This window comes from Octopus bimaculoides, chromosome 18, assembly GCF_046866305.1.
Source record: "Octopus bimaculoides isolate indiv1 chromosome 18, ASM4686630v1, whole genome shotgun sequence".
NCBI lineage: Eukaryota > Metazoa > Mollusca > Cephalopoda > Octopoda > Octopodidae > Octopus > Octopus bimaculoides.
Genome location: NC_142945.1, coordinates 30,440,071 through 30,464,676, shown reverse-complemented (window position 1 = coordinate 30,464,676; position 24,606 = coordinate 30,440,071). Strand labels below are relative to the sequence as shown.

The 24,606-nt window shown below is 41.7% G+C and overlaps 1 protein-coding gene and 1 long non-coding RNA gene across 2 annotated transcripts in view; one reads left to right on the top strand and one right to left on the bottom strand.

The window, feature by feature from the left end:
* The window catches only part of LOC149132034 (uncharacterized), a 29,528-nt gene extending 26,416 nt beyond the window's left edge, over positions 1–3,112 (top strand). The window contains exon 2 of the long non-coding RNA XR_016244971.1: positions 1,955–3,112. This is a non-coding gene — a long non-coding RNA (uncharacterized LOC149132034). The remainder of the gene's footprint in view (positions 1–1,954) is intronic.
* LOC106877831 (uncharacterized) overlaps positions 1–19,577 on the bottom strand; it is a 53,656-nt gene extending 34,079 nt beyond the window's left edge. Inside the window, exon 1 of the mRNA XM_014926858.2 lies at positions 19,292–19,577. The gene's annotated coding sequence lies outside the window, so the exon portion shown is untranslated. The remainder of the gene's footprint in view (positions 1–19,291) is intronic.
* Positions 19,578–24,606: the final 5,029 nt, after the last annotated feature.

Genomic DNA, 24,606 nt, shown 5'->3' with positions numbered 1-24,606 from the left:
CTGGTTTCACCAGTCCTCAGCATGGAAAGCGGACGTTAAACGATGATGATGATGATATGATCGACCAAATCTTGAAAGTAATGCCCCCCAAGCCACAGTTTAATGACTTAGTAAAAGAATATATATATATATATATATATATAAAGTGTAGTATATTGCCACTTAAGTGGCAATATACTACACTAGGGGTGGATGTTACTGTTGCTTTTAGCCCCAGGAGGACATCTTAAAAGCAACAGTAACATCCACCCCTAGGGGTCAGCCACACTTAAGTGGCAATATACTACACTTTATCGTGCAGTTACTGTTAATACTTCATTTAGAGAATTAACATTGCTTATATATATATATATATATATATAATCAATGGTAACAGTTGCAAAAAAATTCCACATAAATACATCACTTTTCAGAAACAGGATCAAAAACATGAAGTATCATTATAATCACCCTTCCTTCGTTATCATTACAGCTCCGCACGGAATACTTTTTTCTTTCCTCAGAAATAAAACTTTGTCAATATAACGTAAGAAATAAAATTACTTTAATACAACATTCACTGCCCAAAAACCTGGGACACCACATAATCCTAATTATCCGCCGAAAAGGTTGGATACACCAATGTAATCACACAAGATGCCTCATAACATGAATAAAATCTTGTATACAAAATACCGATACCAAAAATCATATATACAAATGCAGATGCCATGTCTCGCTAAAAATGCAGATACTCAGAGTAAAGCCAGCAACACGAAGCACATATATACTACAACTAACATCATCAACCACTCCACCAGGTGACCCACAACAATAACACTTTAATGCTTTTCCGAACACTGTTATTGGAGGAGTGGCTTCAATGTATTCAACATATGGGTTTTGGAAAATACTAATAATAATACAAAATGTGAAATAACATCGCAACTTAACTCCCTTTATAGCTTAAAAAATCCGTACCACGTACGTTCTTCACCAAACCATCTTCAATTCTTCCTCATGCATTAGCTTTTTGTTCCACATACCTGCTGTGTACTTGCTACCACAATCACATGGTAAGTAATTTCCTGACCATTTTGAATACTAAGTCTAAACGTTTTCAGTCACTGACAGATCGTTTGTTCATTAAAATAAGAAAAAGTGGCTCATACTTCGAAGGGTCTTGTGGAATCAGTTTCATCAAGAAATAGAATCAAAGTTTTCAGAACTCAACATCGCAATAACTAACATAGGTACTATCGTGCATACACCCAATGAAGTAATTATGGGCACACTTAAAGAAATATCCCACAGAAAGCTGGCAGCCGTTTTTATTCAATATAAACCATAATATAAACAATAAAATAGTATATAAGCATAAATTCTCAAGGCGGTCCATATGGGCTCCTGAAAGACTTCTCAAAGTGGTGTATACAGGTCCCTTTCAGGTCTTCTCAAAATGGCCCATATATACCCCTGCAGAACTTATCAAAGTGGTCCATATAGGTCCGTGGTGAATAAAAGCTTAAGGAATCCATTGGAGATGAATTTAGTAATTCACATTTATAAATCTATTTACAACAGAAGAACAAATACCACTTGATCAGATATCGTACATCTAGCAAAATGTTTGACTGGGTGTGATAGCCACTAGTGATGTGCCTTTTACTTACAATCCATTCATAAAGTATGAGCTACTTTTTCTTATTTAAATGAACAAACGATCTGTCAGTGACTGAAAACGTTTAAACTAGTATTCAAAACTATAATGCTACATGTTTTTTTTTTAAGTTATTTAGAAATTTAGCTCTGTATTTAAGTGGACTAAGGGGCATAATGTATTGGAAATGGTTATTTCGTGAATATTTTTAAATGTAAGCCTTGTATCTATATTATCACATTACAACACTTGATTTTCCAATTTTCTCTAGCTTCAAAACTATAAAGCTACTAATAAATTTTCATTTCTTTCCAGACTGTTTCGAAAAATATTCGACTCAATCGTAATCTCCGTGATCCAGATTACATTTCCAGCCACAAAGTCTTCCGAAACTGAACAAGGAAAGATTCTTGTACTGAAAACGGAAGGAATGAGTACCTGGAAGATTGCTGAGAAGATTCAGTGAAGCAGAACGCCAGTGGACAATTTTCTGAAAGATCCCGACAGCTTCAACAGGGTTCGTGCTGGTGGACGTCCCAAGGCTACATCAGAAAGTGATGAAAAGGTCGTTGTCAGAGATATGAAGAAGTCACGCTGCTCTTCTGTTTCCAAAATCAAGGTATCAGCAGGTCTAGAAGCTTCGACATCCACCATAAGAAGAGTGAGTTTGAACCATGGTTTCAACCTGAAGAAGCGGCTAGAGCATTCGTTATTGTCCCCTTTCTACAAAGCTATTAGATTGGAGTTTTCTCGGCAGCATCAGACGTGGGATGGTGATTGGACCAAAGTTCTGTTCTCTTATGTGGAAAAATAGAATTTAGATGGCTCCGACGGTTATGAGTATTACTGGGCAGATAAATGTGTACAAAATTTCTATTTATTCCAAGTGGCAGAACAGCAGAGGAGGTTTTATGGTGTAGGGAGCAATATCTGCCAATGGGAAGCTGCCACTTGTCGTCATGTATGGCCGTTTCAATGCTGCACGATACATTAATATGTTGGACGGGGCTCACATTGACGAATAAGGAAGAAGGCTCCACGGCGAGAACTTTATATTTCAACAGGACAATGTTCCTATTCATAAAGCAAGGACAACTTTGGATTTTCTACATGCAATCCTATTGGGAATGCCTTGGGATATCTCATGAATGTTGTGTACAGCGAAGGCAAATGGCAATAAAGAAGGCCAGGGAACAGTTTCCACTTGATCTGCTGCAGAGGTTGATTGGGAGCATGAAATTGCGTGTCTTTGAAGTAATTCAGAAAGGTGGTGGTCATGCACAACATTGTTGATGTATTTCATGAGAATATCATTGAAATATATCATATTTTCTCTGTTTTGCATAATTTTTGCAACATTATTCAACCTGGGGTTATAGTTTTGAACAGGGGGTTTCTGACACTGAATGTTTTTTTTTTTAATTATTATCTAATTTATTTTTGGATTTCAATAAATTTGAATGTTGCAATGTTTTCTTCTATTCTATTTTCTATCTAGAGGTGAGTTTCATGAATTTGAGTAGTATAGTTCGTCAGAAAAAAACAAAAAAAAAAACAGACAGTGCTCTGGCTTTATAGTTTTGAAGAGCAGTTTAGATCTTTTCGGTGTCCTGAAAGACATGTTTTCCCTAAAGGAAACATTTATAAACAAATTAAATTATAAAAACACTGAATTTTAAAATATTCTATTATAATGCAAAAATATATTTTAATAGTAAAAAAAAATTATTTGATAAGAATGAAATCGTTGTCGGCTCGTCCCTCTAATCCGAGGATTGATTTCTCCTTCTGGACAAATATTTAGACCTTTGATGCCGGTGGTGAATGTGACTAACGAGGCCAATCTTCGCGTTAGAACACACGACTGCATTGGCTACATGTGAATGTTGATGTGGTTGCAGTCGTCTCAAAAACCAGCGGGTCGAAGCTGGTCTGCTTCAGCGTTGACTTTAGCTGATCTTTGTAGCATCGAAGAGGAGCTCGTCTTTGTCTTTTCCCGGTTGCCAGTTCATTGAACAGGATTTGACGAAGAAGTCGTTCACCGCTAATCTTGGTGATATAGCCGGCCCATTGAAGACGATGTTTGATGATTAGAGATTCGATGCGCTGGCTATTCGCTCTTTCTATCATGGAGGTATTGGAGACATAGTCAAACTACTTGATGTTCAAGAGAGAGCGAAGCTTCAAATGATGAAAGCGTATGAGTTTTTAGATGTAGCGACAATACAAAGTCCAAGTTTTACAACCATAGAGGTTTGGTCTTTGTTTTTGAATACAGGTTTTGTTAGTTTACCGAAAGCTGAGTAAGACAATCTGATTCTTCGTTCCATATTTTGCTCAGAATTGCTTTTGGTGGACAGCGCACTTCCAAGGTATGCAGTCGTGTGCACGAAATGATGATGTTAAAGTCTGAATGGGCAGAATTTGGGGTTGGTTGGGTGAGTACTTGTGTTGTTTTAGTATTTATAGTGAGCCCAAAGCATTGATATGCATTAGGGAAATTATTGACTGCTTGTTGCAGTTCTAAGCATGAGTGACTGAGTACCATGTTGTTATCGGAGCACTGGAGTTCCGAGATTCGTTTGGTACTAGTGAGATTCTTTGACTGAAACCTCGCCAGGCTGAAGAGTCCGTCATCAAAACGATATCCACTGGCTGATCTGGGTAAGGTTCATGGATCATTGCAGCAAGGTATAGGGAGACAAACGTAGGAACGAATACGTAACCGTATTTCAATCCATATGCCTTTGGGAATTCTTTTGATAGTTGATCACGTTCAGTCTTACCATCGTGCAAGGTTTGGACCAGGGAGACGAAATGATCAAGACATTCGAAACGATCAAGGGCCACCCACATGGCTAGTCTTTGTATACTGTCAAAAGCCATTTCCGGATCATAGAAGATAGGGAAAATGAGTTTTTGCTTTTCTCAGTACTTCCCTTGGATTTGTTTGTTACAGAAGATCGTGTCTATGGTTCCACGAGATGCGCGATTCTGGAAGGACTCTTTCTGTGATGACCTGGAGGCGGTTCAAGAATATTTGAGCAAAGATCTTCTCTAGAAACGATATTCCACGATAGTTCACACAGGATTTTCTATCTTTTTTCTTGAATATACTGACTATGACGGCGTCTTTGAGATCATTTGGAACCTGACGTGCATTCCACAGCTTTAGAAATAGGGTCAAGAGTTTAGTTTGCAGCGGTAGTCCGCCATGTTGAAGCAATTCTAATGGGATGTTATTGGGTCCCGGAGTTTTTCTTGCTTTCATATGTTCCATTGCCTTCTGGAACTCTTGATACAATCCAAGATTGTAATGGATAGAAAGGGACTTTTCACAGCAAGTCTTCTGTTGTTGTTAACTCACGATTTTGCAAAGCAGAAAAATGTTCCTTCCAATGGTCTAGGGTGCCTTGCGAGTCAGTTAAGATGATAACATTGTCTGTCACAAGTAGGATGCCATTTAACGACTTTACAGAACCAAATAGATGTTCGATTCCAGCATAGAAGCTTCTAAGATCTCGTGCAACGCTCTTGCTCTCTGTTGCCACCAAGCGTTTTGTAGCTCCCTCAGTTGGGTTTGGCACGTTGTGTGATCTTGTAGCGTGTTTCCTTAAACCTGCATCTTGGATCTTGTTCATGGGATGATAACTGGGCCTTTTGTTTTTCATCGCTCAAACCGTTGATTTCCACTCCGTTGTCATCGAACTAGTCTTGATTCTTTCTTTTGAAGAATCTAATATTGCATTTGGCAGCTTCGGAGATGATATTTTGATGATCTGCAAATTTGGAGTTGATCTTATCGAGGGTGGAATTTTAATATCTGATTCTGCAACGGTGGTCCTGATGGTCCTGAATTTACGACGGAGAGGGTGATCATGGTGGAACCTTGCTTTCTTGCAGATGGTGAGATGACCAGATAGTCCAACAGTCATTTGCACAGTGAGCTGCTCTTGTGATACAGACATCCTTTCTATCTCTTCGACAGACAATGACATAATCGAGAAGGTGCTAGTACTTTGATCGAGGATGCATCCAAGTGGTCTTCGAGAGATTGGGAAGTCAGAACTGAGTTTCCGTGTTGCATAGCTCATGTTCCGAACATGGACTTAGCAGCAGTCTCCAGCACCCTCTATGCTAATCACATTCACCCAAAGACGGTGATCGTTTTCCACTCGGGCGTTTAAATCTCCGAACGGTAGGAGCTTATCATTAGATGGAACATTAAGGATGATGTCGGAAAGTTGCTGGTAAAACTCATTCTTGACGTCATCATCGGCGTCAAGAGTCGGGGCATAAGCGGAAATTATGAAAATGAAATTGTTTTTGTGAGTGGTACACGAAAAATCATAAGTCGCTCATTGATGACAGCTGGAATTAATTGACGGTCGCACACGATTCACAGAAAAGCCAACAACGTGGGTCCTTCTCTCTCCTTGATCTCTCCCTTTCCAGAAAAAGTATATCCAACACATGCCATTTCGAGCTTCTCTTTATCCGAAAGTCATGTTTCATTTAGTGCAGCAAGTTGACGTTGAGTTGAGCGAGTTCTTTAGAGATGAATGTAGTTCGTCTTTCGGGTCATGTCGGAGTTGTCAGTGTCCAAAAGGGTGCTCACGTTCCAAGTTTCTAAGGTCAGTTTCGTTTTGGCCTTAAAGTTTCGGCTGGTTCCTGATTTTGTATTACGACCAAGTAGTAAAAATGACTTCCGATATTTAGTACTCCTTTTATCGGCCTTCCCATTTGGGGTGGCAGCAATAGTCCTGAAAAGGCCTGCTCAAACACAAGTGCAGGATCGGAATTCCAAGTAGTCACCGGGTCTTGGGAAGGCGACCGTCACACACTTGCCGCCAACGTGTAGGTCTGGACTAGGAGTTCCTAGTTTCACCTAAACTTGCTCCCGTTATCCTTATCCCTTCGCCATTAGCTTTACGAATCTTTGTTTAAGCACTGGAAGAAGAAGCAGGAAAGTAAAGCGAGTGATTGAAACAGGAAATCCAAAGTTATAGAAAGAAAGCTGATGGCTTCTACAGCACATGAAGCATAAGACAGGCAGAATCTAGAGATGAAACTGCAACGAACTGCCGCACATTCTAAGTTATAGTTGAATCACGCCTTTATAGCCAAACTCACTGGCATTTCTGTCATCCGCTGGCATAAACCGTTAAGAACGTCTTGCTGTGACAATGTGAGAGATTCTTCTTCCGCTTCGCCCGCCATTGAGGAGTTGCTGCTTGATGGGGGAGAATCAGCCTGTATCCCTTTTGACATATATTTCCAATTCTGATGAGTACCCATCATACCCTTCCCAAGTAGACATACTCAAAGAGAGAAGTCGCTTAAGTTGGTGACGTCCCGACTATGTCCTAGGAGAGTCTGGGCTGTCTCCATGTAGAGCTAGAAACGGGTAATCATGTATCCCCTTCCAACGAAGTGAAAGGAGAACCTCTCATATTGTTACGGCTAGATGTTGTGAGAATGAAATAATAGATTAAAAAAGAAAGAATAATGAAAAAGTAAACTAAGATATGATGCCTGAAACTTGAAATTTTTATTCATCGCATCATATTTTTTAATGAATAAAATTAGAATCAAATTATGAACAAAAATCGGGTCTGACCGAAAAGATATTTGTGTGTGTTATTATGTGATTCAACATTCCATTTAAAACAATGTTTCTGCATTTTGAAAAGATTTTGATATTGAAAACAAAAACATTTAGAAAATCAACCTATCATTGCATCATTGACAATATTCCAAAGACTATCTGAAATTTCGATTAATGGCTGCCATTCATAAAGCATCTTTACTTCTATATTTGCTCTGTAAAGTCATTTTGTAATGATCCGTTGAAGCCATCCAAAATTAAAGTATTTAAGCAGGATGCAGTCCTATAAAAATGACATCTAATATTTTAAAGTATTGAAAGAGAATTTCTTCAAGCGTTTCCTCATAACGTCATTCATTAAATCTCAAACATCCGACCAAGATGATGGTTTAGCATAAATTCCGTATTGATGAAATAGCAGCAAATGTTGAATAAATATTCATTGCAGAAATGAAAAAAATACTCAGTTTGATGAACCAATTTACATTATTTACATTTTGACGGATTTTGTCCTCATCTTGTTTGTTGCTTACATAACGTTTCGGCTGACATACTCTCCAGCCTTCATCAGGTGTCTTGGGGAAATTTCGAACCTGGGTTCTCATTACTAAGGTAGTTTTCGATGTTGTTGTGGTTGTTATTATTACTATTATTATTATTATTATTATTATTATTATTATTATTATTATTATTATTATTATTATTATTATTATTCAGGTCATTGCCTGGAATCGAACTCGGAATATTGTGATTGGTAGCCCGCGCTCTTAACCCCAAGATTCCGAGTTCGATTCCAGGCAGTGACCTGAATAATAATAATAATAATAATAATAATAAGAAGAAGAAGAAGAAGAAGAAGAAGAAGAAGAAGAAGAAGAAGAATGATGATGATAATGATGATGATGATGATGATGATGATGATAATAATAATAATAATAACAATAACAATAATAATAATAATAACAACAACAACAACAACAACATCGAAAAATACCTTAGAAATGAGAACCCAGGTTTGAAATTTCCCCAAGACACCTGATGAAGGCTGGAGGGTATATCAGCTGAACCGTTGTGTTAACAACACACTAGATGAGGACGAAATTCGTCAAAATGTTAATAATCTAAATAATGATGTACATAATTCCTCATCTCTTAAATATAAAACTGTATTGATGAACCGACATTTAGAGACAATATTTTTTATGAACTATATACGATACTATAGCTTTAGCAAAAATTGTGTCATTGACGAATTCCTTTTCGCTAATTCACTAAAGTCTTATCAGAAAGGAGACGATCTTTATCGTCGAGTTTTTAGATACTGCACTTGTTTACGCTAGATTCATTCTGTTTCTAATATAGCAATGTATTTATTACGTACACATATGTCTAAAGCTGGTTCTTGCTGGCTCAACGTGATCTTCTTTCGAAGAAAACATGCTGTTTTTTTGGGGGGGTTTTTTCTGTTTTGTTAATCCACTGCCTAGATACCTATATATTCCAGCTTGTTCTCGTTCTCCCCGTAACACCTCTCACCTGCTCCCGAACTACCACCAGACCAACCAAACAGCTTGTGTGAGTAGTCGTTTGCCGGAGAGTTTTCTCCATCGGCATCAGCCCAAATATAAAAAATAAAAAACACAACCCTATTAATAAGCTGCAGTAACACCCACGCTGCCCTTCAATGTATTTCAGTAGTTCAGCTTCTACAGCTGAACTACCGTTAAAGTCCGTTGTGTTCCCTCTCGCGGACCCCTCCTTTCTCTCTTTCTCTCTCTCTCACTCTCTCTCTCTCTCTCTCTCTCTCTCTCTCTCTCTCTCTCTCTCTCTCTCTATTTCTCTCTCTCTCTCTTTCTCTCTCTCTCTCTCTCTCTCTCTCGCACTCTCTCGCACTCTCTCTCTTATTTATTTATTTTTACCAACCATCGAAACACAGGTGTCAGGTGCCAGGTGTCGAGCCGTCGGTGACTAAACCGGCAACCCCACAGAGCTTGCTTTGTGGTGGTGGGTGTGTGTATTTTTCTTGTTATTTGGTCACCCTGCAGGATTAAATACAAGACCTGTCAAAGGGCGGATGAACTCTGAAGAGTCAACGGCCATCCAAATAATCAACTCTCGTTATTAGCTGAGCTGCTTAAGAAAGAAGCGATAATGACACCGCTGCCTTGCGGCAATGCCCACTTAAGGGAAAGGCTTCGGGAGTAAACTGCGAGGATAAATCCGGAGGTGGAGTCCATAGTCAGTTCGATGCTGTAAGCAAGCTCGTTCTGACAACTACAGCGGTCCCATTGGTGCCAAATCGTATTGGCCACCGCCCTTCCCTTGGATAATACTAGTGGTGGTAGAGAGGAGTGGCATGCTGCATGGGCAACTACCGATCGCCCATGAAAACCTGCCCAAGCCTGCACCCTGGAGAGTACATTCCAGCGCCGTCTAACCACGGCGGTAAAACACAGAAAGCAGCAGTCTACCGGTTTTAAGCCTGCATATTGGCGTAAGAGCAAGTCGCCAGGGGCTGCTTTCGAGGGAGGGAGAGCCCATTGTGCCTCACTAGACAGCTACCGCTCGCCTCAAGCTGGGCGGCCCCCAGCCAATTAGGTGCTGCCCGTCACAGTCCACCTGCTCCACTGGGTGCGTGGAACTTAGGGAAAGTGATATCCTGAATTGTGGACTGTGAATACTGCACCAAGAAGAACGAACAGACAAGCAAACAAACAATACAAAAAAAAAACAGCATTCAGACTTGGATGCTGGAACATAAGGACCATGACAAATGGTCTATCAGAGGACCTTCAAAAAATCAACAACACATGCAAGACAGTGATCAACAACGAACTGCTACGACTCCAAGTGGACATTGCAGAACTCTAGGAAACGAGGTTCCCAGATTCGGGGACCCTTCGTGAAGGAGAGTATACCTTTTTCTGGCAAGGGAAAGGTATAGATGAAGCTAGAGAACATGGTGTCGGCTTTGCCGTGAGGAACTCTCTGCTGAAGTCGGTAGAACTCAACACCGATGGTTCGGAGCGGATACTCTCACTCCGATTGCACCCTTCAGTGCGTATTCTACTCTCTATTCCACAAAAAACGCCAAGGATAAGTTTTACAATCAGCTCTCTAGGAAAATACAGGCGATCCCAAATGGAGAACAGCTCTTGCTACTTCAATACCAGAGTGGAGCTGATCAGGAATCCTTATCAGGGTGTCTAGGTCGGTACGGGGTTGGCAACATGAATGAAAATGGGCAACGGTTGCTTGAGCTCTGTATGCTCCATGGACTATGAGCCACCAACACCTACTTCCAGGCCAAAACTCAACACAGGGTCTCTTGGCGTCACCCTCGCTCAGGGCACTGGCACCAGCTAGATCTGATCATCACAAGACGAAATCATCTGAGGAATGTGCTCCTAGCTCGGTCTTTTCAGAGCGCTGGCTGTGACACAGACCACCCAAGACAATGGAATACGCCCTCCTTGCAGACCCACTGGAAGGCAATGTTCAGCAAAAATGGGATTCATTCAGGGACATCATCCATAGCACTGCAGTGAGCACTGCACGGAGGAGGAGAAAATGACACAAGACTGGTTTGATAGGAGTATGAAAGAGCTCAATACGACTATGGAGGAGAAGTGTGCTGCTTTGCTGAAGCACGAATATCAACCTACCAGGGTAACACTGCAAGTATTGAGATCAGCAAGGAACAACATGCAGAAGACAGTGAGACGCTGTGCAAATGGCTATTGGTTGCAACTATGTATAGAAACCCAACTGTCGTTTGATATCGGCAACATTCACGGAATGTATGAGTGTATCAGGAAAGCCATCGGCCCAACTCAGGGCAAGATAGCTCCACTTAAATCCAGAACAGGGGAAGTCATCAAGGGCAAAAGAGAACAGCTGGAGAGATGGGTAGAACATTATTCTGAACTCTACGCCAATGAAAATATCTCGGACAGCGTGCTAGACACCATGGAACATCTACCTGTCATGGAGGAGCTGGTCACACTGCTAACTACTGAAGAACTGAGCAGAGCCATTGATAGCTTACCCACTGGAAAATCGCCGGTTTTGGACGGTTTTCTTACCAGAGATCATCAGGTGTGCATGAAGAGTTCTACTTAGCCACTTACTGAAGCTACTGCGTCAGTCCTACGAGATATGGGAGACTGCAACATTGTCACCATATATAAGAACAAAGGGGACAAAAGTAACTGCAATAATTACAGAGGCATCTCGCTGTTTATCATCGTCGGGAAGGTCTTTGCCCGCGTGGTCCTAAACAGACTACAGAAAATCGCTGAGAGAGTATACCCTGAATCTCAGTTCTTCAGATTAGAACGCTACACCATCGACATGATCTCTTCTCTTCGACAGCTACAGAAGTGCTGAGAGAAAGGGCAACCAGTCTTCATCGTCTTCATCGACCTCGCAAAGGTTTTTGACCTAGTCAGTAGAGACGGCCTGTTCAAAATCTTTGCCAAGGTCGGTTGCCTTCCAAGATTCCTCGGGGTTGTCCAATCATTTCACGTGGATATGAAAGGCGTCGTTCAATTTGATGGCCCTTCTTCGGAAGCATTCAACATATGCAGTGGTGTGAAGCAGGGCTGTGTGCTTTCCACCACCCTGTTTGGCATCTTTTTTGCAGTCATGCTGAAGCACGCATTTGGAATATCAACTGATAGTGTTTACCAGATCAGACGGTAAACTATTTAATCTGTCGAGGCTGAAAGCAAAATCCAGGGTGCACCAGGAACTCTCAGAGAAATGCTGTTCGCGGACGACGCGGCACTAACAGGATACTCAGAGGAGCAAATGCAGGACCTCGTGGACAAACTCTCAAAGGCCTGTCAGGAGTTGAGCCTGACCATCAGTCTGAGGAAGACCAAAGTACTGGGCCAAGGTGCCAAGCACCCTTCCCCATCACAATCAACGACTATAAGTTAGAGGTAGTCCATGAATTCACCTATCTCGGCTATACCATCGCTGATGACCTCTCCCTGGATCCTGAGATCAACAGGCGAATTGGACAAGCATCTATACATTTGCCGGGCTCACAAAGATAGCCTGGGAAAACAGAAAACTGGCTGCAAACACCTAGATTTCTGTCTGTAAGGTGTGCGTCCTCAGTACGCTACTCTACGGCAGTGAGACGTGGAGCCTCTATTCCAGACAGGAGCGAAATCTCAACGTCTTCCACCTCCGTAATTTGATACGCATCTTGGATATAACGTTCACCGACCGTATCACCAACACCGAAGTTCTCAACTGCACCAAGATACCCAGTATACTCACCCTGCTCCAGCAGCGTCATCTGTGCTGGTTTGGTCATGTAGATCGCATGCCGGACGGGAGGATCCCAAAAGACCTCCTGTATGTAGAAGAGCACGAGGACGACCTCATCTTCGTTTAAAAGACATCTGCAAAAGAGATATGAAGTCGCTTGATCTGGACGTCCTGAGATAGAAGGAGGTCGCAAATGATCGACCACGCTGGAGACAAATTCTGCGAAAGGGGATGAAGTAATGGGAAGAAAAACAGGAACTCGCCACCAAAGAAAAGCGCACTCGACGGACGGAAAAACCAGTAGTGCCGGCAGAGTGCTCCTTCAAATGCAGTCGCTGTATGCGTGAGTGCCACTCTCGTGTGGGCCTGACTGCCATCAGCAGCTGACACGATTTCTTCGGGCGCAGATCCAAGGTCTCCCGAAACCGACGGATGCCTACTAATTGTTAATGAGTTTAAGCAAATAAAAAGTTATCTTTTTTTTTATTTTGGCAGAATGATATGGTCATTTCAATAGAATGCAAAAAGAATTACAAGGATGTCACAATTATTAAGGCTGGAGCTGTTATTTTAGGATTCCAGGCTAAACTAGATATATGTAAGTTTATTTTGGGCTAATGTAACTCTAATTATTTTGCAAATTTGCAATCAGAAGAAAGTGTATTGGCTAATGAATGTGTTGGATAGATTTTATAGATAAGCAATTGCTTATCTATAAGAACTACATTAAGTGTTTGTAGTAAGACTTTCAAGGTGAATTCAAGGAAATTCCTGAATTCTTCGTCTAAAGTTGAAGTAGAAAGTGCAAATTTAGACATCTTCCTTTATGGAAATGACTTTTGATCATGGAGTGAAATCTGTTTACGTTTAAAGGAATTGGACGAAAAATCTGTAGTAAAATATTTACTAACTTTTCCAAGTTTGTATATGGTGGAATCAGAAGCGTAGCCAGGTTCTAAAGTTAGGTGGAGTGAGCACATAAAAAAAGGCGTCCTGACACACACTAAACAATTTTAAACTCATTTCTCTTATATTACGCGAAATATTTCATTAGTTATAATATACTTAATTGTATTTTACATTCATTAATTTCATATTTCAATAACAATGTTATTATGTACGCAACTTACAACTACTGATATAGCTGTTACAAGAAAAAGATGAAACTTCATTGGATCGTCCGGTGTCGAGAAATTATGATGTCAGGATTTTGTTTTGGTTCTTCAGACGTCAGAAGATTAAGCAGTCAGATAAAAAACATAGGAGCTTGGTCAAATAGGTAATGATTCCAGAAAGTTCTACGAAGGTCATGCGATTAACAAGGAGATTCGACATTTATCACACAAATGAACTTAAGAGTTAAAAAATTGTTGAAAAGGCACCAATTTTGGAAAATATGCTCGTGGGGACCGGTCGCTCCCTTATTCCCCTATTAGCTACGCCACTGGGTGGAATCTGAGTTTACGCATGTGCATTATCTACTGAGTGAGCAGAGAACCACTTTGAACACAGAACGTGGTATTTGCAGTTGAAACTCACAAACCTGCAACCGAATTCGTGATCTTCTCCATGCTTACCAAACCCATCCTTTCCATCAAAAAATAATTTAAACGTTAAAGGTGCGTTTGCATTTATAGTTTACTGATCCTTTTCTTGTGTTAATTACATTAACCACTAGTAAACTCGTTCAATTAATTTGTTTGGAAAGAGAATAGAATTTTAGTTTTTTTTTGTTTTTTTGCAAGGGGTTTATCAAGTAAAAAGTTTGGGAAGCCCGATATAGAGTAATTATTAGTATTTTAAAAAAAGCAACTGCTACGGCAAGTCACACACCTTTGTATCTCAAGAAAAATTTCAAATAGCATACTCACACTGCAGCATCAAACAAAAGCTCTTGTCAGGTTATTTCTTGAAAATCGACCACCAACTACTACACAAAAAACAGGAACAGGAATTGAAAAAGCTATGCTCCTTCCACTCAAAGCCTGGTTTTTATTCCTTCTTTCCATTAGATACCCCAAAAAAGTAGTACGGTAAACTAAAAACTCAGAGCCAGGGAAAAATCACAAATGCAAGGTCTGCAAGGATCACTGCATTATCCAACATCTATAACTATTTGTACCGCTACCCAATGAGGGGACCTCTATTCGACTCTATAAATAGCAACTATATCTCTTGTAAATCATTCCATTTATCCATCCATCTTCTCCGTCCACTATTCCTGGGAGGGTCGTGGAGGGTCCTATCAGAAGCAATCGCCATTAGATTTTCCCACTGGATTCCTGAGCGGAATCTACTGTGACTAAGGATATTATCCAAACATCTTGGTCTTGGTCTATCCCTAGGTCTCTTGCCGGTTAACTCGGTTTCAAGAATCCGACTTGCGATTCTTTCTTGTGACATTCTAAAGCTGAAAAGTAGCAGCTTGTTCTAGAAAGACTGGAACTTTGGTCTCCAAACTACGCACCATGTCGAGTAACGTTTTTCCAGAGACGCTTCGGAGGAACCCCATTTCTACCCTTTTCAAAATAATGAAAATTTTGTATAATTTAATTTTAGATATTCTTTTTCTGAAAATAAGGTATGATATTTACTGGAAAGCTCTTCTGTATAGATTTGTTCGATTAGTGCTGACCTGTGGCCAAACAATATCTAATTATGCCAACATTCATAATCTAGAAACTACGGTGCAGGGGAATTTATACAGACTTGTCATCCTCCTCTGGTCAATCTCGCATTCGGGCAATTACATTCAACCCCCATCTACTCACGTACTTAATACATGACGGTTTAAAAAGCTTTCTATTGCATTCCTCTGCTATCCTCTTATACATCTACTAGCGTTGGGTAACAAGCTGTCAGATTGCCAAGATTAGAATCTGCAATTTCCGATTGGAGTACCAAAGTGGACGTCTTAGCCACACCAGTACTTACCTGCACAGGGTCTCATTCTTCGATGACATTACATTCATATCTTCCCACCTTTCTCCAAACGCAGCCGAGTACATGAAATACAAACCTACCATCACACTAAACAACATAAATATGACATATATACGTACACAGAGGACAAAAATACTATGAATTACAAGCAAAACCACGTACTTCCAACCAATTGTTTTACCTTCTATTTCCCTTAGCTCATTTTTGTTTCCTTTATGCAAATTATCTTGGTCACAAATGTCTTCTCCTCTGCTAGCGATGAGGTAAGGATAACTGTCTTGCTGAGGATGTCTATTGATGAAGAAAAACGTGCCCACAGCTGTCCTTTTGTCTTCAGATTAATGGAATTTCGATTTTGGAGAGTTCTCGATTCTTGAAATGACCTACCCTTATTATTTTTTGCAGTTGGTCCTACTTGCTACCTTCCCTGGAAGCTGGGATATTTCGATAAATCAAAAATTTATGCTGTACAGTACGTGGTATCAAAAAGTTCCCGGGCTAGTTCTGTAGCGCGCCAACAGATAGCAGCACACGGTTGCGTCCGCAGTGAGAGCTAGCAGTGACTTTCATGTGGCAGTGTGCCGAGTGACATCGCTGTGTTTACTTCACAAGTTGTGAAATTTGTGTTTTTATGATCACGTGTATGCTGTAATCTACGATTTTGTCATGCACAAGAAGTTGGAACAAAGAGTCATCGTGAAATTTTGCGGTAAACTTGAGAAGTCTGCTACAGAGACATTGAGCAGGCTTCGGCAAGCTTACGGTGACGAGGCAATGGGTTGTATGTAATGTTTCGAGTAGCACGGGCGCTTCAAAAGCAAAAGAACGTCCCTGAAAGAAGATGAGCGACTTGAAAGACCTGACACTAGCGTCGACCCCGGAAATTCATCAGCTTGTGCATGAGGATCGTTGGCGGAAAATCAACGACATTGCTGTTGTATGGGTTCGTGCAGGCAATCCTAACGCCTGAATTGAATACGCAGCGTGTCTCTACCAAGTTTGTCTCCCGCCTGCTGACCACTGAGCAGAAAGAACAACACGTCAAAGTCTATCATGATCTCCGTCAGTGGGCCACTGATGACTCATCCTTCATGCCAAGGATCATCACCAGTGATGAGAGTTGGGTTAGAGTACGACCCTGAAACGAAGCAACAGCCGCTACAATGGAAGAGCCCTTCATCTCCATGACCGAAGAAGGCACGACAGAGCCGCAGCTTAATCAAGAGTATGCTCATGGTTTTTTCTTCTTTTTTTTTTCGATATCCACGGTATTGTGCATCGAGAATTCGTCCCGGAGGGCCAAGCCGTCAATTGAGAGTTCTACTTCGACATTTTGAAGCGTTTGAGGAAGGACATTCGGCGAAAGCGACCGGATCTGCAGAGCGCGAATAATTGGATTCTTCACGACAACAATGCACTCTATCACCGAGCTCTCCTCACTCGTGAGTTTCTCGCCAAAAACAACACTGTTCGCCAGATTTAGCACCTGCGGACTTCCATTTCTTCCTAATAATGAAAATCCAGCTCGAAGGTCGCTGTTTTAACACCGTTGTCGAAATCCAGAGTAAATCGCAGAAGGTCCTCGACTCACTTACGGAAAACGACTTCCAGACCGGATTCCATAAGTAGCAGAAACGCTTTGACTAGTGTATTACTGCGCAAGGTAACTATTTCGAAGGAGATGATATTAAAACTTAGGTAAATAAGTTATTTTTTATTAAATATAATTAGTCTAGGAGCTTTCGAATACCACCGCGTATTTAATATATCCTTATGGCCACTCAGTCCCAGCCGCCTGTCTGTCCATCTACTCTACACACACACACACACGCATCACATACACAACAATGTAATAGTAGTTAAGAAATTCGCTCATAACTATGAGGTTTCGGATTCAGTCCTATTCTGTGACTCGTCAGGTAAGTGTCTTCTATTATGGCCTCGGGTCGACTAAAGCACTGCGAGTGAATCTGGTTGAGAAGAACTGAAAGAAATCCATTGCATGCATTTGTGTGTAATGGTGTGTGTGTGTATGTATGCGTGTGCCTGTATCTGTGTTACGCATGTTTGTTTATGTCCCATGACTTCACAGTTCGAAAAATAGAATCGATAAAATATGTAAAAAAAACTTAGAATACAAGTACTGAAATCGATGATTCACGAAACCCTTGAATGCGGTTTTCCAGTTTAGCCAATGAAAGAAATCAGTAAAAGAGTAAAAGAAAAGTAAAAGTATTAAAAAAACACCCACAACATACATGAAAGTTAGTAAAGAAAGCAAAACAACGCTCAAACCCACTTAAAGTATCTATAGTTACTACATTTGGACAAATAGGCAAAAACAAAACTTGTGAACAACTATGTGAGATCAATCATGGACTATGTTAGTTCTAACTGCACCTCTACAAAACGAACCATACTAAACCACAAAAAACAGTGATTTACGCATCATGTTGCGCACAAAGGGAAAATATTGAAAGTGAAAGACAACTTTGACATTCGAAGGCTACACATTTTCACCGCTGCAAACTTTGCCCCCCCCCACCCCACCCCCCACATGAAAATTCATAGCTAAATAGAAATCGACGTTTTGGTTAGTTGTTTACAGTGCCAATATCAGAAAATAATGGTAGCAGCTGCAATAACAGTAACTGCAAATGTATCAAGCATATATTTCTCACATTAGCAAAATCGGAAATTTTAAAGAGACATCTGTAATCGATTTAATCTATTCTTGTACAAGCCTGGTGCACATTTCGGTTTCAGAGGTATGAAAGACAACATAGACTCAAGCAGGATTTCGATGACCGAAACTGACTATTATGTAACATTTCTTCTACGCCACTATTTTCACAAATATAAATAAAAATCCTTTCTGACATAGGCACAAGGCTTGAAATTTTATGGTAGCGGACTAGTCGATTATATCGACCTCAGTATTCCACTGGTACTTATTTTGTCAACCCCGAAAGGCAAAATCGACCTCGGCTGAATTTGAACTCAGAACGTAAAACCGGAAGAAATACCGCGAACTATTTTTTTTCGGCGTGCTAACGTTTCTGCCAGCTCGCCACCTTACAAATATCAATAATAATAATGGTTTCAAATTTTGGTTCAAGACCAGCAGTTTTGACGGACGGAGTAGGTCAATTACATCGACCCAGTGTTCAACTGGTACTTATTTTATCGACCCCGAAAGGATGAAAGGCAATGTCGACCTCAGCGGAATTCGAACTCAGAACGTAAATACGGACGAAATGCTGATAAGCATTTTGCCCGGCGCGCTAACGATCCTGCCAGCTCGCCGCCTTACAACTATCAATCATAATAATCCTTTCTACTATAGGTACAAGGCCTGACGTTTGATGGGAAGGGACTAGTCGATTACATCGACCCCAGATTTTCACTGGTACTTAATTTATCGACCCCGGAAGGATGAAAGGTGAAGTCGACCTCGGCGTAATTTGAACTCAGAACATAAAGACAGACGAATATCTCAATCATAATAATGCCAATACTTAAAGGTGGAGAGAGAGCGCTGGTCAGAATGCCTTGTTTAATTTGGTTGCGTACCATTACATTCTGAGCTCAAATCTCACCAAGTTCAATCCAGCAGATTATTTCCTCGGTGTGGATAAAATAAATCAGTCAAGTATAAGGGACGGCTTAAATCATAATACACTCTCCATGATAATTGTGGCGGTGTGTCTTGAAAAACAATGTGTGTGTATATGCATACGTATGTGTGTGTGTGCGCGCGAGCGCGCATGTGTACTTATATATATAAGGTAAATAATGGAAAGTATCAAAGTATCTACCATGATTATTTGACGTCAACTCATGAAGAAAGATTTATCAGACCACATCATAATGTTTTCCCATTGCCACCGACAAAAACTGATTGGTACAGAGCAGATATACGTTTCAGTCTTACTTCGACCTGGAATCGCCTTCGTGTTCAAAGAATTTCTTGAGAATTATCGAGTTTTTGTTTGTTTTCTTTTTACCAGATTTTAAAATTCAAAATTTTGTATGAGGATAAGAAAAACTTTACATTCTATCTATCTATCTATCTATCTATCTATCTATCTATCTATCTATCTATCTATCTATCTATCTATCTGTCTGTCTGTCGGTCTGTCTGGTTGTCTGTCTCCGCCTGTTAATGTGTATGTATATGCGTTTGCGTATGTATAAGTGTGAATGTGTGTGTGCACGCGCGCGTGTGTGCGTCTCTTTAAATGATATATCTTACATATAATAAAACGCAATGGGAGTGAGTGACTATAAGAGACGCTAAACGCAGATAAACTATCATGTCAAGTTTTACTCCGAAGTAGCTGGTAATTTCATCAAAATGAAAATGCAAATTTTTATCGTTAATTATATTTAATTTACCAAATCCCCACCCACCCTTATCGTTCACGTAAAATTTATGAATTATATATATAGGCATACCTATACAAGTGTTCCCTCCCCGCCGACTTTGTTTCTTCATAATTTTCAGAAAAATGGATTTTACGCTTCAGATGGTGTAGATTCCGATTATATCGGAATTTGTAGTGAAAAAGTATTTTTTCTTGAGTGAGGAGGGGGGTTTCGGAAAATTTACACGAGCCAGTTTTGTTTCCCCATAAAATGAGTATTTTTAATGAAATTTTCAACAGATAGAAGCAATAATATTAATAATAATAATAATAATAATAATAATAATAATAATAATAATAATAATAATAATAATAATAATAATAATAATGACTAAAGACTTTATTCCTTCGATTAGTATTACGAAGGAATAATAATAATAATAATAATAATAATAATAATAATAATAATAATAATAATAATAAATTCTTTTATTGGTCATAGGGCTCACATAAAATTACATTAAAAGACATACAACAACATAAAAGACAAAAACAGGACGATACAATGGGTTTTACAATGTGTAAACAATATAAATAACAATTAAAAATTAAACAAAACTCCCAGTAGGGGGGGGGGCGCTTTAAGGACCTCGTGGAAAAACCCACAAAAGCCATGGGTGCCTGAACAATAAGGCAAGAGCCCTTCTTTTGTTTACAGGTGCACGCTCAGAATTGGTCCTTTCACACTGGCCATTCTTCTAACATTCACCAACCTTTCAACAAACATGCTACAAGGCAACACTTTCCTCTCCACCCTCAACTTCCTTTTCAAGTGAAACTTGAAAAAGTTGATGAGAGCTTGGCCAAAGAGGAAAGTGTCTGTCTTTAGCCCTTTCAAACGGGTCCACCATAGTACCTCTTTCGCTACAGCCACTAGACATAAAAATTGCCTGCCCATAATAATAATAATAATAATAATAGTTTCAAATTTTTCCACAAGCGCAGCAAGAAGATGAGCCGATTGCATCGACCCCAGTGTTCAACTGGAACTTATTTCATCGACCCCGAAAGGCAAAGTCGACCTCGGAGGAATTTGAACTCAGAACGTAGCGACGGGCGAAATACCGCTAAGCATTTCGTCCAGCGCGCTAACGATTCTGCCAGCTCGACGCCTTAATAATAATAATAATAATAATAATAATAATAATAATAATAATAATAATAATAATAATAATTAATTCGTTTTATTGGCCACAAGGGCTAATATCAATTAAAAACATATAAGGACAAAGACAGGACGAAGGTTACAAAAGGTTTTGTCCGAAAAGGTAGGAAAGTTCGTCTAAACAGAGGAAGAAAACGGAGAAAGATATCATAAATAAATAGATAAAAAAATAAATAGAACTCCCAAAGGGGGAGGCGCTTCGAAAAAGGAAAGGTTACACGTGGAAAAACCCATAAAACCACGGGAGCCTGGTCAGAAAAAATAAGAAAGAGGTATAGAGCCCTTTCTCCTTTTACATTACCTTTTTCTTCCCCTTTTTTTTCTTTTTTTTTTCTACGGGTGTATTCTCAGAATTGGTCCGTTTATACTGGCCATTCTTCCAACAGTCACCCATCTTTCAACGAATTTGCTATGAGACAGCACTTCCCTCTCTACTCTCATCTTTCCTTTCAAGTGGAACTTGAAAAAGTTGATGAGGCCTTGGCCAAAGAGGAAAGTGTCTGTCTTTAGCCCTTTCAAACGGGTCCACCATATCACCTCTTTCGCTACAGCCACTAGGCATAGGAAAATTGCCTTGCCCTCCCGGTTAAAGGAGGTCGGCGGGTCAATTCTCACGATGGATTCAGCTGATAGCCGGATCCGTCCTACACGTGACAGTAGCTGTTCGATATAAACCCACAGGTCAGCAATGCTCGGGCACTGGACGAGTGCGTGCAGAACGGTTTCGTCGTCCTGAGCGCACCTCGGACAGGCCCGGTTGACGGCACTTCCGTGTCGGTAGAGTTTATCTCGAACAGGTAGCGCACCTCGGTAGCACTGTCAGGCGAGGGACCTTTGGAAATTATCCATGGGCCCCGGCCCGAAAGTTCTCCTGAACAGACTGTTTAGCTGATTATCCTCGACGCCTAGAGTTTCCCCGAGAACGTCATCGCACTTTTCTCCCACTAACCCTCTATAGAACGCTAGAGTGGAGCTACTACCGATCGCACTGCCCGCCTGACTGAGGGCGGTGAGAGCTTGGCGGCACTCGAGGTGCCAAGCGCCCTTTCTCGGTCTACGTTTGATCCAGGATTGCAGCTCTGTTAAAGAAACGAGCTGCGGAAAATCACGTCTGACGAACGGCAACCACACCTATTCACCGTCCAGGAAACGCTTGAGATGTAGTCTGAGCGCATGTTTGCGCATCAGCAACCACGGCATGCCAAGGCCTCCGTTCAGCGGCTGTTGACGGCAGATGGAGCGCCTGACCAGTGGTACCTGACCCTTCCACAAAAAGTTGAAGAGCAAGCGTACTATCTTGGTTAACCAGCAGTCGGGACAAGGGACGACGGTCAAACGGTAATAGATGACGGATGCGATGTACGCATTCGCCACCTCCGCTCGACCTTTCAAGGAGAGCTTCCTCTCAGCCCATTTCTAGGTGAGGTTGGCCACCCTGTTCGTCACTTCCCAGTTTTTCTCCAACTGGAGGTCCGGACGGAACCAGACCCCGAGCAGTTTAACGGGTCCGTCTGTCCAGCACCCTACGACGCTGTTGGACGGCATGGACTTGCCCCTCCAGGTGCCTAGTTGCAAGCCCACTGACTTTTCCGCGTTAATTTTCGCACCTGTCACCGCTTCATACTCGTTTAGTGTCTCGCCAATCAGGTCAATATGCCTGTGGCTCGACACCATCACGGTGACGTCGTCGGCATAGGCAGACACGCTCCTTCCACATTCCAGATCGCGCGGGACGCCCCTCAAAGCCGCCAATTTCCGCAGTAATGGCTCGAGAGTCAATACATACAGAAGGGAGGAGAGAGGACACCTTTGGCGAACCGAACGCGAGATGTTGAACGGTTCCGATAGATGGCCGTTCACCCGTATGACCGAGCAGATGCCGCTGTATAAAGCAGCTATCCACCCGCGGAAGACCGGACCGAAGCCAGCTGCCCTGAGAACAGCTGCCAGGTATCGATGATCGACCCTATCGAAGGCTTTAGACTGATCTAAATTGATCAAGGCCCCACCCGCGCCAGCTTCGTTACCCACCCTCTCTATGATGTAGCGCATGAGATGGAGGTTGTTGTGGATAGACCTGGTCGGCACGGCGCATGTCTGCGCCTTGCTGATCAGTTTCCCACGACAGGCGCCAATCTCTTGGCTAGCACCTTGGCCAAGATCTTCAACTCTGTATTGAGCAGAGTGATGGGCCTAAAGTTCCCTATAATGTCCCCCTTGTTTGGGTCCTTTCTTAGCAAAGCCACCACTCCTCGACAAACAAAAGCTGGATTTCTCCCGTTTTGTTGCCAGTTGCAGTAGACGTTTGCCAAGACGCCCGCAAACAAGTCTGGCATTGACGTATAAAGCTCGTAAGGCTGACCATCCAAACCCGGCGATCTACTTCTCGTGCAGCCTTTCATCGCTTCCTGTACTTCCCAGGCAGATATGGGTCCTTCGCAGCACTCGGCTTCGCTGGTCGAGAGTTGCGGCAAGCCGTCTAGGTACACACCGAAGTCTGTTCCGTCGTCCGTCCTACCGTTCGTCCCGAACAATTGAGCAAAGTGCTGCTGAAAGGCTGCACACATCTGCTTCGGTTCCGAAATCTCGCAGTCGTTCTGGTCCACCAAAGACCGAATGGTCGCTCTGTTGCCACGCTTCGCCTCAACCACGCGGGCCCATCGAGCGGCCTTAGTCCCCTCCCCGCTTACCGAAAGTGCTTTAGCTCTGACAACGCAGCCTTCATGCTTGGCATCAAAGTGTTGGTCGAGGGCCAACTTCGCTGCTAACTCGTCGGTTGCGATGCCTGTCCTAAGAGCCTCGTCTAGTTTGTTAACTAAATCCCGCTCTGTTTTCTTACGTTCTACAGCTAGAGCCTTACTAAACCTAATTGATTCTGTTCTAATTGCCCGCTTCAGGGCGAACCACCAGTTGTTATTGATGATTGCCCCGGTTAAAGCCCTCTTAACTAATAAACTAATCCGGTCTCTGTAGGCTTTGCACGCCGTTATCGACGCGTTTAGCTTCCAGTAACCGGGGCCTTGTCTATGGAGCCTATCTAAGTCGACCGTACAGATCACGAATTTGTGGTCCGTGTAGCCGACTATGTTGAATTGTGGACACCCTATGCTATCCTTATCCGCTGGCCTACAGAAAATTCTATCTAAGTACGATCTAGACGACCCGATGCGATTAGTCCAAGTCCACATTGGCACATTCGGGTTGTCTAGTCGATACCTGTCGGACAGCTGAAAGCGTTTGAGCAGGTTGGCGAGGCTTTTGCATCCCCCTTTCCTATTAGATGCTCCCGCACCCACCCTATCGATACGCTCGTCTAAGACAGCGTTCCAGTCCCCAACTAGCACTAAAGTGCGAGAAGTACCTAGGAAAACCTCCAGACGTATGAAATAATCCGACTGCCCTGCTCCTGTCAGAGCGTAGGCAGCCAGTAGTCTGAAAGCAGCGCCGTCACTACTATCGACGTCCAGGACCACCAACTTACCTTCCGGATCCAGGAAGACTGCCCTTATTTTCAAGTCTAGGCCTTTCCGAAATAGCACCG